The sequence below is a fragment of the Netta rufina genome, assembly GCF_964035555.1.
Source record: "Netta rufina genome assembly, chromosome: 4".
Taxonomy (NCBI): Eukaryota; Metazoa; Chordata; class Aves; order Anseriformes; family Anatidae; genus Netta; species Netta rufina.
This window is the reverse complement of record NC_140127.1, coordinates 26,821,650-26,836,223: the sequence shown is the minus strand read 5'-3', so window position 1 is coordinate 26,836,223 and position 14,574 is coordinate 26,821,650. Positions and strand designations below refer to the sequence as shown.

General features: G+C 38.0%; 1 protein-coding gene across 4 annotated transcripts in view; it reads left to right on the top strand.

Annotated features, from left to right (window-relative positions):
- PALLD (palladin, cytoskeletal associated protein) overlaps nucleotides 1-14,574 on the top strand; it is a 192,617-nt gene that overhangs the window by 37,084 nt on the left and 140,959 nt on the right. Inside the window, exon 1 of one of the 4 annotated variants that reach the window (XM_084286647.1) lies at nucleotides 7,414-7,470. The exons of the other annotated variants lie outside the window; for them this stretch is intronic. The gene's annotated coding sequence lies outside the window, so the exon portion shown is untranslated. Of the gene's footprint in view, nucleotides 1-7,413; nucleotides 7,471-14,574 lie in introns of those variants that run through there. 4 annotated transcript variants of the gene reach the window in all.

Here is a 14,574-nt window from a genome sequence, read left to right as displayed (position 1 = left end):
AGTCTGTTTCAAGTAGTATTGCTACCAGAGTCTGGTCAGTAGTCCCAGAGTTTTGCCTTGTTTCCTTGGAAAGGGAAGTCACTAAAAAACTGTGGCTTCTGCTGTATTAGTAAGGTGACCAAGGTGCTGTATTCAAGCTACATCTTCTCAAGGCACTTCTCAAGGATTTTCTGTAGTAATTGATGTAGATAAGGACTTGAAAAAAAATAAATAAAAAGGGGGGAAAAAATGAAAAGGGTAGAATAGGGGCAGAACTGGGTGGCTTTCACTGAAAATTGTTTTACAAGAGTGGCAACAATTTTTAGGTGTAGTCTGTTATTTTTATACAACCAAAGCTGACATCTTTCTCTAGCACTATACTGGATTTATACTTTTTTAATGAAAGGAGCATAATTTTCTTTAATAGATTTCAAAGGACAAGTTTATTTGTGGAAATCTTTAACTCTGACCGAGAATATGTGCACATTTTGGAAGGGACTATTTGGATTTGTACTTGGTGACAGCAGGTGATAGGGAATCATTAACTGTTTGCACACTCTGGGCTTGTATGTTCCATTAATATGTGAATAAAAGTGAGCTAAATCCACATGTACATAGAAAGATCAGAAAAAGGACAAGATTCTCAGATTCACTGTCTATTAAGATTAGTTCCTATGAGCTATGGCCTCAAGCAGAATATCTCCAGTGCATGAATCATATGGACAGTAAATGAATTAAATAAGTGAATGTGTTGGGTTGTAGAAACTGGCTACCCTCATGTCCACTCTAGTTTCTGCATCCTTTTAAGATGCTTTTACCTCTAATCACTCAGGAACTTAAATGAAACCCATTTCAGGACTGTTTATTATATACTTATCCTGAGATCACAAGGGATTTTAAATGACAGCGAAAGAAATAGGTGATTCTTTAACTTAAACAAAATACTTCAGCCATTTGACTTGTTTGGGCTTGGGGTGCCTGCATGTAACTCCAAAAAGTAAACAAATTTTCATTGAAATCAGATGTAGTAACTGGTCTGGAAAGTAATAGTTATTGTTCTTGCATATTTGGGTCTTTGGAGAATTTCTTCTGGCATCTAAATCAAAGAGATGTGTACTCAACAGCATTCCTATATTTGATTGACTTTCCGGCTTAAGTGCAGATTATGAGAATTTTTATTGGTGTAATTGTAACAAATACATATTTCTAACAGTTAATGGTACAATGCAGCAATAAAACATTTGGAAAATCAAACTTGCCTGAATGCATGCTGTCAGTGGGAGACAGATACTGACCCCGGGGCATCCTGCTTGAGGCTGTAGCTTGTAGTTACCATTCATTTTCATAGGCACAGGATTTGAGAAGTTAGCGATTTCTTTGAAACTTCAGTTGAGGTATGATATTAATTCTGCCCTTGGGTTGTGTGGAAGAAATCTCATTAATTATCGTAGTATGAGATATTTGTACACATCACTTTATGTACACAAATGGCTGTTTCTAATACCTTGTTCTTGTGCACCTCTACTTCTTACCTCTAAGAGAATTAACAAAGCTTGTAAACAGAACATCAGAGACCCCAAAGGTAGAATAGTGTATGTTCTTTTCTCTATCTACACAGAAAATTTTGATGCAAGGCAAGTGTTATGGAAATTTTGATTTCCTCTGATTTAGAGCATATTTTTTCTAAACATTTATTTAAATTGAAACATATTGGGGGGGGGGGGGGGAAGGATTGTATTTCTCTTAAATACTAACTTATATTATTCCGATAGGAGTAGACTTTGGAACTACACAGTGAAATCTAACTTTCAAAAATGTCTAAGTGCTCTTTAGCCCCATTAAGAATGAAATTTTGACATCTAAATAACTTCAGAGAATGCAAATACTTCATGCTTTATCTTTGTAAAGAAAAAAACTCCTCTCTAAGTATCTACCACAGAAATAGTTCTGCGTTTTAAAAGAATACAAATCTTTGAGAGCAGTGAGGAAGGTGATAGAGGTCAGGGGAAATCATGCTTTGGGTCTATAGTGACAGAAATCATGATTAGAAGTTGGAGGGCTGTATGGATAGGAAAAAAAAATAATAATAATAAAATAAAAAGAAAGAAAAAATAAAACCTTTAAATATTTTCCTACCTAATCAAATGTACACTCAAAACAGCTCATCATTTGAACAATTAAAGTATGTAGCTTTCTAAAAAGAAAATGTGTGAGGAACACGTAGGCTGTCTGACCTCAGCTTCCTACCTTCTTTGCATTTTTCACCAGTCTTGCTTCTTTTCTTAGCTTATAGCCCTGGTCATGCAAGTGTTCCCTACATTCAAACACTGTGTGACCTTTACTGCTGAATGTCAGATTTACGTATGCTATATTGGGAACACATTTGTGCGTACAAAGTATGAGACACTCAAGTTGTTAAATGGCCCAGTTCACCAGAGCTTGTGTCTACGAAGTGGTGAGAAGAAGTGAGTCAAATTTATTTTTTCTCCTTAATACATGGATGTTATTATATTGCACTATTATTCTCAGGAGAGAAAAAATGAAAAGTAGTGGCTTCTTCATGCCAACAGTCCCAGAGAGTCTGCCACAACCTTTCTCACTGGGTCTTACTATATAGCAACAGGAGAAAATGTTGCTTTTCAGAAGCTACTACTAGCCAATTCTGCCATCGGTTAGAACCCTTGGTCACCCTTAAGGAATCTGTTGAATTTGCATTATAGTTTGCTTCTTATAATTTCTTATCCATGTGTCTAATGCTTCAGAAATTGCTGTAGCCACCTGGTCCAAGGAGCAACCAGTTTATGGTGACTATATCTTACTAGACAAAGCTTTACTCCCGCCTTTCTCATTTCTGCCTGTAGTGAGAATTAACTTTCAATGAAAGAAGGTGTAATATATCCTTTTCTTTTCCTTCCTTCCTTAACTAGAGTTGAGGATAGTTGGAAAGCAAACTGAAATAGGCGAAATGTTCATCAGAAATTGAAACTTGCAGCTGAAATGTTTGTAGTCAAGAAATAAGATGGTACTTGGTGCAAATCAGCTGCAAATTGGCAAATGGACAGTTGTAATTTTCTTAAATGTGATAGGGTTACACTCTATTGGAGATAAATAACCATGATGTTAGTGGAGTAGCGTTTTTTAGTTCACTAATTATACAATAACAAGTACTTGTAGGTATTTTTTTGTGCTGTATGCATTTGTTATCTGTGTAGACTTCCGACAGTGACAAAAATCCTAGTACTGAGTAGTTTGATGGATAAATGTTGTGGAACATCGGCCACTGAGCTACTCAGCCTTAGTTTATCACATTTTATTTGGTTGTCAGGGTTCCAAATTCTCTAGAAACCACTTGATGATTTTGCGTCTCTGCTTATGACAGGGCAGAGGAAAGTGGATGACAGGTTTTTTTGTTTGTTTGTTTTGTTTTCCACTTGCTTTTTCATGTTTACGTTGTCATTTTATACTTTCTCTGAATTCATATTCTTCCAGTCCCTTGCTTTTCCAATAACATTGAGCAGAACAAATTCAAATGTCTGGAGCAAGGTTTTGGACAAATCTCTTTCTTCTGGAGACTAAATTGCAATGAAACTAGATACAGGCTTATTGTTGTCCACTGAAAGCATATGGTTTTTCAAGTTAAAACCGTAATTAGCCAGGTCAGCAAATTCAGTGCAGCTGATATTCAAGATGAGATGAGGTGTGGACTAAAAGCCCTCAGGTAATCTTATCTGTTCTTGATCTTTTCTTGCATGTGAAGTTTGTCAGGTAGAATTTGGGCTGGCAAACCTTGAGATAGGAAAGGAAGCCAAGCTTTGTAATGCTTACCAAGGAGTAAAGTACCAGGAGAAAAGTACATCACAGTAGGGCTCAGGGAACTTCCTGATACAGAACTTGGATTTACTGGAACTTTTTATGGCCTTGAAATATATTGAAATTCAGTCTCTAGTGAATATGCAGGAAGGCAAACTTAAATCATCATAACTTACTTTCATTCCAGATGGTTTCTATAGGCTTCTGAGACTTACCTTCAACACAGAGTGTATTTGTAATTCTTAAATTTATCATAACAATTTTTTGCTACTAGCTTTGGAAAAGTGCTGAAATTTCTTTAATGTAAGTGGAATGTAGGGAGCGGTATTATATGGGTTCTATAAAACCTAGGCTCCTTATCCAAAGACCCATTAGTCTTACTAATGGATTAAAAAATAAATAAATAAATGAGTAAGTCCAGAAAAAGCATTGACTCTGGATGCAGAAATCTTAATGTCTGAGCTATACTGTCTTCCATATTAAGGAACAAACTCTTGTGTAAACTGGTAGCTGTTTCTTCCTAGCATTCTCAAAACTGGCACACTGCAGTTCAATGCTTTTCTTCTTTCTTTCCTATTTTTGTTTCTATTGTGAGAATTGTTATTTCAGAACTATTCATTGCTGAAAGTGACCAGATTTCTTTTTCTAAAGCACCTAGTACCATGTCAGGTACCTGAGGATCTTGGAGTAAATTGTTCTACAGGAGATTAAATTAAATCCAAGATTGCTTTGCCCGTTCTTCATATTGTTGTGTTTTAATTAAGCCTTTTAAAAAGGAATGCTGTTTACTTCTCAGAAAGTAGTATGATAAAAGAATAAAATATAATGTGTTAGTTTGTAATATCTTGAGGACATTTACTTGAAATTCAAGCCAGACTTGATATAATAAACAATCTTCAGAAATTGTCATTAGAGGCTGCTTCTGGGCATAGAAGTAGCTTTAGTGACCCTCAAATTTATTTGACAGAGTCCAGATTAAATGAAGCAATTAAAAGGCAAGGCTATCACTAATGGTTTGTTATTCTTCCTTAAATTTGTTGTTCACTTGTTAATGACCATTTTTATGATTTTAAGAAGCCCAGAATTATTATTTAAACCAATATTCTAAAGCTTTTTACTGCTGACAATAGTTACATTGCAGCTTTGTGACTACCTAGGAAAGAAGTCCTCATTTATTTTTCTGTGGGGTTTTCTTTTTTTGTTGTTTGGTTGGTTGCTTGTAGTTGTTGTTTTGATAAAAGTGTTTTCCTGACTGTGGAAATCCTTTAGGAAAAAATAAACTATTTAAAGATATTTTATATCCCTATTTCTGCATTATACTGTACATTTGCAACATTTTCTACTTTAACAATCACCATTTAGAAATACCTAGGAGCGGAATTTAGGAACTTCTGGAAAGGCAACCATGGTACTATTTTTTCAGACACATAGTAAACTTAAAAATAGCCTTTATTTTTTTCTTTCCAGTTTGCAAACAAACGAATGCATACAGCATGAAATGCACTCTGGCTTCAGTGTTACTGAGTAGACTGCTACTAAATCATGCTTTTTCTGACATGTCCTTGTAAGTGTAGAGCTCCTCAGTTCCAGTTTAATAGCACAATCAAGCGAGCTGCAAGTCACACAGGAATTTTTTCTCTACCTACTTTTGAGATCAGAATCTTAACGTAGAGATACTCTGCACATGTGATAAGGGGAGAGACTGGGGGGAGACGGATCGCCACATTACTTCCTTCATGTTATTTTTGGATATGACTAGCATTCCTCCCCTTACACACACCCTCTTTTTCTCCCCAGCCCCCATCTCTTCCATGCATTACAAGCTCATACAAACACTCTCACGTACGCTGAAGCAAAAGCGAGAGCAACAGCTGGACTGAAGCCACAGGACTTAAACTCTGCTTCCTCATTGCCAGCAGGCTTTGTTCTTTGGAATCACTCAGAACCGGGGAGAACGTCTTCATTGCTGACCGTGAGTGGCTGGAATTTTGGCAACTCGGCTCTCTATTAATTTCTTCTCTGCTCTTCTGCAAACTAGGCTGAATTTAGAGCAGCAAGGCTCAAAGCTGGGAATAGGCGAGAAATAAAGGATCCAGAGACGATCGGCCATCAGCTTCTTTGGGGGGGTGGGGGTCCATCTGTTCCCCAACGGTAAGTGCCAGCATTAAATATGCGTAAAGATGCAAGAAAGAATAAGGTGCTTTAGCTGTTTTACTACAATAGGGGAGGGGAAAGAAGTGCATGAGTGAATCATACAGCGCGTCTTCAGTAACAGTGGTCTCCAAACAGCGCCTAGCAGTGAAATTTTCCTCATTTCTCATTTTCCAAAATGCGCTGCAAGAATGTATACATTTTAGCCACATTCCTAAGTACCTGTGCAATTCTGGAAAGCTTTCCAAATGGCTTCAGTATTGGTTTTTCTGCAGATCTTCTTTGTTTTGAATCGTGTAGAACAGAGTGGCTTTAACTTGCAGAGTAACCCATTTCTTTTAAGTATAAGAGCTGAACCTGGGCACTGAAGATTTCCCTTGCAGACGATACCTATAAAGCTAAAGTTCAGGGAGGGTGGGGGAGTGAAAAGGGATGAGATGCTTCCTAAGACTGTTTATCTTTAGCAACCAAAAATAGACTGGTTTTAAATGATTGGCATTCATTCAGAGGTCGTCCCCCCTTGCCCCCTGTAACCCCTCCTACCCCTCTTACCTTCCCCCCTCCCTTCCCTCCAGCCTTAGGGGCCAAGCGAATCTGTTTTTAAAAAACAAAAAGATCGGAGGGCCTTCTGTTTTAGTGCCTGCAAGTGAAAGCTAATGTACAGTAGAAGAGAGGATGTGCTTGGATAAATGACTATCTTAGAGGGGACAAGAGCTGCATAAAGAAACTTGGTAGTCTTCCAATAAGCAAAGTGATTTAGCTGGTCTTGCTTTATTTAAAAGCTGACTGCTGTCAGAAGACTGCCGTCTTCTAAGTTTGCTAGCAGAATAAATTGCTTTGTAACAAAGATCTTTTTTTTCCCTCTCCCTATCTTGTCTTTCAGAAAAGTTTTATAAAAATCAACACAGCGGCAGGTTAATCCAAATGCCCTGCTTTCTGAAATGGCACCTAGCTGTCAAAAGAAATTCACTCTAGGGACCTATTTGTTTTAAAGCTAGTGATAAGCACTGCTATCAGCATGCTGTTATGTCTTGCTACATGGCTTATCTTTAAGTGATAAATAAGAAACCCTTGAAATCCAAACGTTCAAGTAAGTAGTGATTGTAGGGAAGGAAAGAAGACTAGATCATTGAATGCATTTATGTACTTGCTGGGGAAAGGTTACTAGGACAATAGACCTGAAAAGAGGAAAGCTTTCCTTTCTCATCTCTTAATTCTGGCTTAATTAACTACTTCAAGTAGTTACTTCAGTGTTTTATGTGGACTGGCATGCAGCACCTTTCCTCTACTGCCTTATTTTCTGTTGGTTTATCAGAGGTTTGTGAAGGTAAATCTAGTCACATGAAAAATATGCTGAATGTGCAAATGGGTGATTGTGCAAAGTATAGCAGGCACTGTCAATAACCTGTTTGTTCTGAGGTCTGCAACTTTTGTTTTTTTTTTTTCTAGTTCAGAAATATGTAACCAAAACTCGCCCTTTCTGACCTTCACCATTCATTTGGAAGAGCAGTCTGCTTGGTGTGCTAAATGGTAATAAATAAATAAATGAATCTGCTAAATTCTTTTACTTTGGAAAAATTGCAAAATGGTGCTCAGCAGGATAGCTTGCAATGTGTTAGGATGTAGGTGATGTTTAGTGCACGTTTTGTTTGCAGTGGACTAAGGCACTTCTTTCTATGGCAGTTCCTAACTCTATTTATGGCAAGTTATTCACTGAACTGGAATTGCACACGAGAACTAGCAAAGATTCTTTTTCGGAGCTAAAAATGGAATGGTGTTTTCCAGAGTTGGGCTCCCCCCTGCCGATGGCACTATGTCAGGTTTTCTCAGAAGTTGCTTTCAGTTTCACAATTTACATGGGTGCTATAATGACTTCTTTTTTTTTTTTTTTCTTTTTTTTTTTTTTTTCGTTGATGTGGTGGAAAAATCTGACATCTTTATGCTGTTTTTCCTGCTTTGATATGTTAAATCATATTTTCTACTGACTGTGAGGTTTGGCACTGAGTGAGTTCAGAGATGGGCCTTAACCAAAACCCCTGGCTTCCAACATCCCTGAAGTAGGAGAAGGCTAATACCTGGATCCAAACGTCTTGGCTCTGGCCTGTTCCTGTTTTAAATGCACATCACTTTGGCTACATGTTTCAATTGTTTTTGAGGTGATTAAGACCGAAAGAAATCTTTCAGGCTGCAGACAGATTTTAAAGAGTAAGTGACATAAGAATCTTACAGTTAGTTAAGTGAAGCTTGCTTATTTGCTGCTTAAATTCGACTTTTAGGAGCCCCCAGGGAATTACATTCCCCTTCCTCTACTATAACTGCAGAAGTAAGTCATGCTTTGGAACTTCTTCTGAGATGTCCTGAGAAAGCTAAGGTGCTTAGTGCCTACAGTTCCTGCTTACTCCAGTGGAGTGGCGGCGGAGGCCAGCAGCATTTATCCAGGTGATACAAGTACTTCACAGGCGTTGGCTGATCCTGAGCAATCAGCCTACAAGCCTTTAATGAAGGGCCACATAAATTCTTATTTGTGCCAAAAAAATGTGGCCGCCCATGGTAAGCAGAGCTGTAGTGCTTTATAAAGGGATGTGCAGATTGTTACTGAAATCATGGTGGTTCTGCTTTTTTAATTGATCGACTTCTCTGAGCCTGGCTAGCTTAATGAATTCAATAGCTCTCTGTGAATACAATTACACATGGATCTGCCAGCTGCTTGTGGTGTCTCTGCTTCAGCAAAAAAAGCTGTTCTTTGGCTGTGTTGGCTCACTGTGGTTTGTGGCACACAGCACTGATTTATTAGGCAGTAGTTGCATTTTTTCCTTTTTCCCTTGAATGATTGAACTGTGATGTCACTTTTTGTCTTGGCTTTAGGTTTTTTTTTTTTAGCCTTTTTTTTTTTCTTTCCCTGCAGACTATTCTCTTAACACTAGGGAAGTGGGAAATGTCCCAACGTCCATTGCAGAGCAACTCTGTCTACCCAGCACATTCCAGGGCCACCGAATCATTTGTGGTGAGAGTGATTCAGATCTGGTTAAGATGATTTAAAAGGGAGGTTATGGGCATACTGCAGTTGTGCATTTAAGAACATACAGAGAGTTTTTTACTGCCTGATTGAGACCACATGGCTCCAACTTAAACTTTTTTTTTTTTTTTACATGGAAATTGTTGGCTGGATATACTCAAACGATTTATTTTTTTTTTAATTGCCTGGAGGCTGAGTTGGGATCATGGCATTTAATGGTAAGGTCAGGGTTAAAACACATAGCTGTTAATGTTCCTTTGACTAAAAGGAGAGATGGCTTCTTTGAATATTTTGCATGGAATACAAACATTCCTCTCTCTTACATGACAGTAAATGTATCCCAGGAATTCTTTTGGATGTTAGAGGGGAACTGGTGGCCTGATTTTAGAGCGAGAGAGGGAGAGGGACAGATATGAGGGAAGATCTCCCTGTCATAAATCACACTAAATAAGTTCAGTTCCAAATAAATTCTGCAATGTAAGAAAAGTAGAAACAGAGGACAATGACCTTTTCGTTTGTACATGGTTTAATTGCTTGCTTACAAAACCAACACTTTGGGCTGCTCTGACGAGGAGTGAGAAGTCTATATATTTAAACACTTAAATGTAAATTAAAATTAATATAATTTAATTTAATAAATATAATTTATAATTTATATATGATACGTATAATACACTAGAGAGAAATTAATGTAAGCCTGATGTTCAAGAGAAGGTGTTTTTATTGTGGCTAAGGATGACCTGAATTTACTGAAAGTTCTACTTAACTTCTTAGATGGAATCAATGGTGCTTCTAAAATCCATTCTTTGTCCTCAAGGTTCTGTTCATCCTGAACTTGAACACCAGCTCATTTTGTATCGTTCACTAGTGTATCAGTCTTGCTTTAATTCTAAACAAAGCCCTTTCCTATGTCTTAACTCCAAATTTACCATTCTGATTACATGGGTATTGTAAGGAAAATTCTGACATAGAATGGTATCTGTTGTAATTATCTAAAATACAGCATATCCCTAATCTGGAGGATTAAATTGTAGTAATCTATTCTGTAAACACTTTATAATACTATTTTTTTTTTTTATGTATATTGTTTATTCTGAAATAGTCTTAAGCCAGTCTTGTTCATCCCTCAATACTCTTGTTGTCCTTTCTTCTCCCTTATATCCTTCTTCCCATAAACTGATGTACAGCACTTGATAGAAGGCTTTCATTGTCCATGGAGGCCCGTGGACAGACTGGCATTGCTTTCAAAGCCCCTACATTGAATGATCTCTGCCCTTGAGGCACTGCTAAATTCCACCACATCTGGCTGTTGTACTCTACCACAGAGCCACTGCTCTGCTGAGTCTTCCCTGCAACCTTCCTGTCACTGTGGCTGTTGCACGTTGGATGTGCCACCCTTAGGATGTGACTCTTAGATGGTGATTGCATTTTTATATATAAATAGGAAAACAAATCCATGGAGTTTCATATTTAAAAAAAAAAAAAGAAAAAAGAAAAAAAAAAAAAGAAAAAAAAAGATTAAAAGTTCTAACATTGAAAAATCCCCTGGTTGGAAGATGAAGCAAATATGAAGAACAGTTCTTACAGTAGTGCTGTAAGAGTTTTCTAGGAATTGTACACATGTATTGTTCTGTAACAGCAAATACAATAACCAATAACCCTTTTACTGTCTTTACTTACTTAATATTAAGTAGTTAATTTATCTTGATGAAACTGGGGAAAAAATGAGAATAATAATTCATACAGCTGTGTACATCCTTTTGAGATAGTGTCCTGTAATTTAGAGAGAGAAATACATTTAAGCAAGAAACTAACTTTTTTCTTAACTGCTTTTATAAATTAAAAAAAAAAAATGATAAAAACTAAAACAACCAAACAAAAACCCTTTAGCCAGTGTTCATGAACCACTGTGTAGTTCATTTCTGCCTCACATAAACTGCAATTTAAATATTTAAAACTTTCTTGCAGTTTTTTTTGTTTGTAACCTTGAAGTGTGTAATGCAGATGGGAAAGCTATTAGTATTTTTGAATAATGGTTGTGACAATTAATCAGAGGCCAAAATGTAGACTACAGCACCCTGAAATCTCTATCCCTTATGTCTTATTGTGTTCTGTCATTGTTCAGTTTTGCTGTATTAACATTCATGAAATACTTAAAACCAACCTGAATTGTTTTCACACAGTACAATATTAATTGTAGTGTGGATAAAACAATACAACACCCCCGTTTTCTACCGGGGGAGTTGGAAAGGAAGCACGGCCCTGACAGTGCCTGGTCTTAAACGGGGCATCTTCTGCCTGAAGCCTTTGACAAATTCCAGGTACCTCGGTGCTTCACAAATACAGCGAAGCAGAGGTGGTAGGACTCTGCTGCATAGTATAGCCAGGTGTTTCCATACAACGGCTGAATTATTCAGTTCTTTGGGACATCTCTAAGGCCAGCTTTGATAGGGCTGTTAAGGGCATATGGGTATTAATCTGTACCTAGACTGACATTTGTCATTCTTGCCAAAGTTAATGACCGCTTACTTAATGACCAGGCTTTCCTGATTGTAACGCTGGCACCATCTGCGTTGCACAGCTCATGTGTAAAATAGATCCCCTCTCTCTGGTCAGTTTTTTAAACAGTGGAGAGGGGCAAGATGGAAAAGGGCTGGAAACAAGGATCAAGGAGTTCTAAGATTTCTGTGATCCAATGAAAACACATATATAAATTCCAGTCAATACAGAAATGAATACACGTTAAAGCAGATTTGAGCACTGACACTTGACCTGTTGGCTTCCTATGGAATTTTCAATTTTCCAGTGAAAACTGCTTTTGATAACGTTTCATGTTTCTGTTTTCATAATGGTTATGAAAAATGCACATGGTACGCCTTGAGACATGGCTGGCTTTGAGACACGTGTTGGCAGGTGGGAGGAATCTTGGAAGAGATGAATGTTTGGAGCCAGTAGGCACTGGCCATAGCTACACAGATGGTGACCCAAGGATGTGGCACTGGTAGGTGTGTGCTTCAGGACCGTGCCATTTTGGCAGCTGTCAACCATGGATATAAGCTTGTTTGTGAGGCTGGAACCGAAGTGCTGGGTGAGAGCCCTGCTGTGTCTTGAAGCTAGTGAGAGCATGTAAAGTGCCTTAACTCAGTACTCAGTAGGTGCTGAACATCATTAATATCAGTTAATCACTATTAGTTAGGGGATGAATGTAGGTGGTGAATGTAGCCCTCCCCCAAAGAGTCTTTGAGTTTTGAAGTGCACAGTACTGCAGGGGTTAACCCTGAGGACAGGTATCTGTTTGCATAAGCCAAGTAAGCTGGTCACATTTTGCCTGGGCTATGTAATTTTGGTAAAAGGATGCTGTGTGTAAGGAAGGATGCTGAGGAAATGGTGGCATAGGGTTTGCTGCCTTTGGGAGAACTGAAGCTCCAAAGACAGTCGGTTTTCCTTCCCCACCCTTTCCTTCCTCTGATCTGCTCTTTCAGCTGGACCCTTTCATTTGGCACACGCTGTATTTGTCCTAGAACACCACAGATGTTATCTGGGAATCCAACGTTTTGAATCCTACTTTAGCTCTTGTAATGGGTGACTTTTTACCGTGCCTGTTGTTGTACCTACCTCTGAGATAGAATAGAAGGAAATTGCATATCCAAGGAAAGCACAGTTGTGAAGATGACTGCTGCTACATAGAGACCAAGCCTTTTCACCAGGAACTGGGAAAAATGTCTTTCATAACAATATATTATGAATCAGAACAGGTCTAATTACTCTTGCTGGTGTACTGTTGTGCTAGTTAATGGTGGAAATTGAATTCAGAAAGCTTCTAGTTTCAGTCCACACCAGCAGGGTTAGAAATTAGTTGTGATGTTAGAAATGTGGGTTTGCAGTGTCTAAACTTCCCTGACTCTTCTAGATACTGATCTGTTATTGAGAGAAAGTTAATTTCTAGGTTATTTACTGTAATACTATGATTATATAAGTGACCTTAACTCCAGCTTTAATAGTTTCTTTTCTCAATTTCTCTTCAAGCAGTTTTCTCAAAAAAATCTGTCTGTCCTTATATGAAGAAAGTAGACAATGCAATATAGTAGACAAGAATATGCAATATAGCAGGATTTATCTGTGTAGGAATATGTGCAATATAACAGGATTTATCTGTGTAGGTGAAGGAAACCAGCATATTTGGGAAAGATTGCATCCGTAAGTTGAGAACAAAATTTGACAAAAATGTTAACCATTTAAAAATAGTGCAAATGAGCTGTATTGTGGCTGGGCCTTGACTAGTTAGTTCCTGTTGGCTCCTGGGTTAGTAAGCAAATATGAAAAATAAAGGAAAAAGTTGAAAATAAATAAAAGTTTAAAAAACACTGTATAGAAAGATAAATATCTTAAATTAAAATTGAAACTAAGAGCCAAAGTATAAATAGTCGCTAGTGGATTTTTTGCATACACCAAGGCATTAGGATTTTTTTCTGAGATGTTGTTTGTATACATTGTTAGGTGCCTCACACAAACCCACAGAAAAAACATTTTGGTTTTCTTGGTAGTCTCAAGAGCACTTGAATGAGGACTTTGATTTAAGTGCAGGAGATGAAAATTGTGGCGATCATTAGCAGAAATTGTTACATAGAGCTTTAAGTCACACACCAGCAAGTTCAGCCAAACCATCTGTTCTAATTGTGTGATTGCTGCTTTTGTGATCTGTAAATACATGAAACAGACTCAGTCATGCTTTGACTGCATAGTTACAGTCAAGAGATGGGTAAATAGATCAGTGTTACCTCTTGTGTCTGTATTCATTAGTGTATAGCATTCTGTGTGAACTATCATCAGCATCCCTGCAGCAGTCCGTGAATACAGATCATCATAATCTCAAATGTTTCAGTGACAGAAGTCCCCTCCCTTGGCAGCCTGAGACGTGCTGCTACTGTTGAAAATCACCGTCAGAGGAGTGCTGAGGTGCTTGTTCTCTGCAGCCTGGGTTGCTCTGCAGGACGATGCCCATCTCTGCAGCCTGAGCCTTGCTAAGTTGATTTGACTGCTGTCAGGCTTAATGCAAGGCACTGAGAAAACCGCTGACAGCTTTCTGCCTTTGATCTCAGCTTCTACATTACTGCCCTGACCTGCATGAATTAAGTATTTTATCTTCTAATCAACAGAGTTGTATTCACAGACTCTGGCTGGGAAGTTACACAGAAAAAGAGAAATGATGGTAGGAACAGCACCCGTGGAAGAACGAAACAGTTTTGTATTGGACACGTAGGGTCTCACTTTGTATCTGGTATAATTTAGTTAATGTTGCAGATGGGAATAAAAGGGCCTAGCTATTCAGCTCCAATAAAGTAGATAATTGTCTTTTGTAGGGATCATTTAGCTGTGCCTATAAAAAGCACAGGGACTGCAATACACTTAATAGTTGGTATGACAATTTTCTACCCTTCATAACTCCAGCAAGATGTCTGCCAGTTCTGAAGGAAAGCCTGCAAGCTCTGCAGTTGCCACTTCTATGTTTTCGGTATGAATTAGACTATGTACACTGGATAAAGGTTTCTTTTTGCTTACTGTTGATCTGCAAATCAATAAGGTTTCCTTATGCAGTGGTTTGTTGTTGCTCTTGTGTT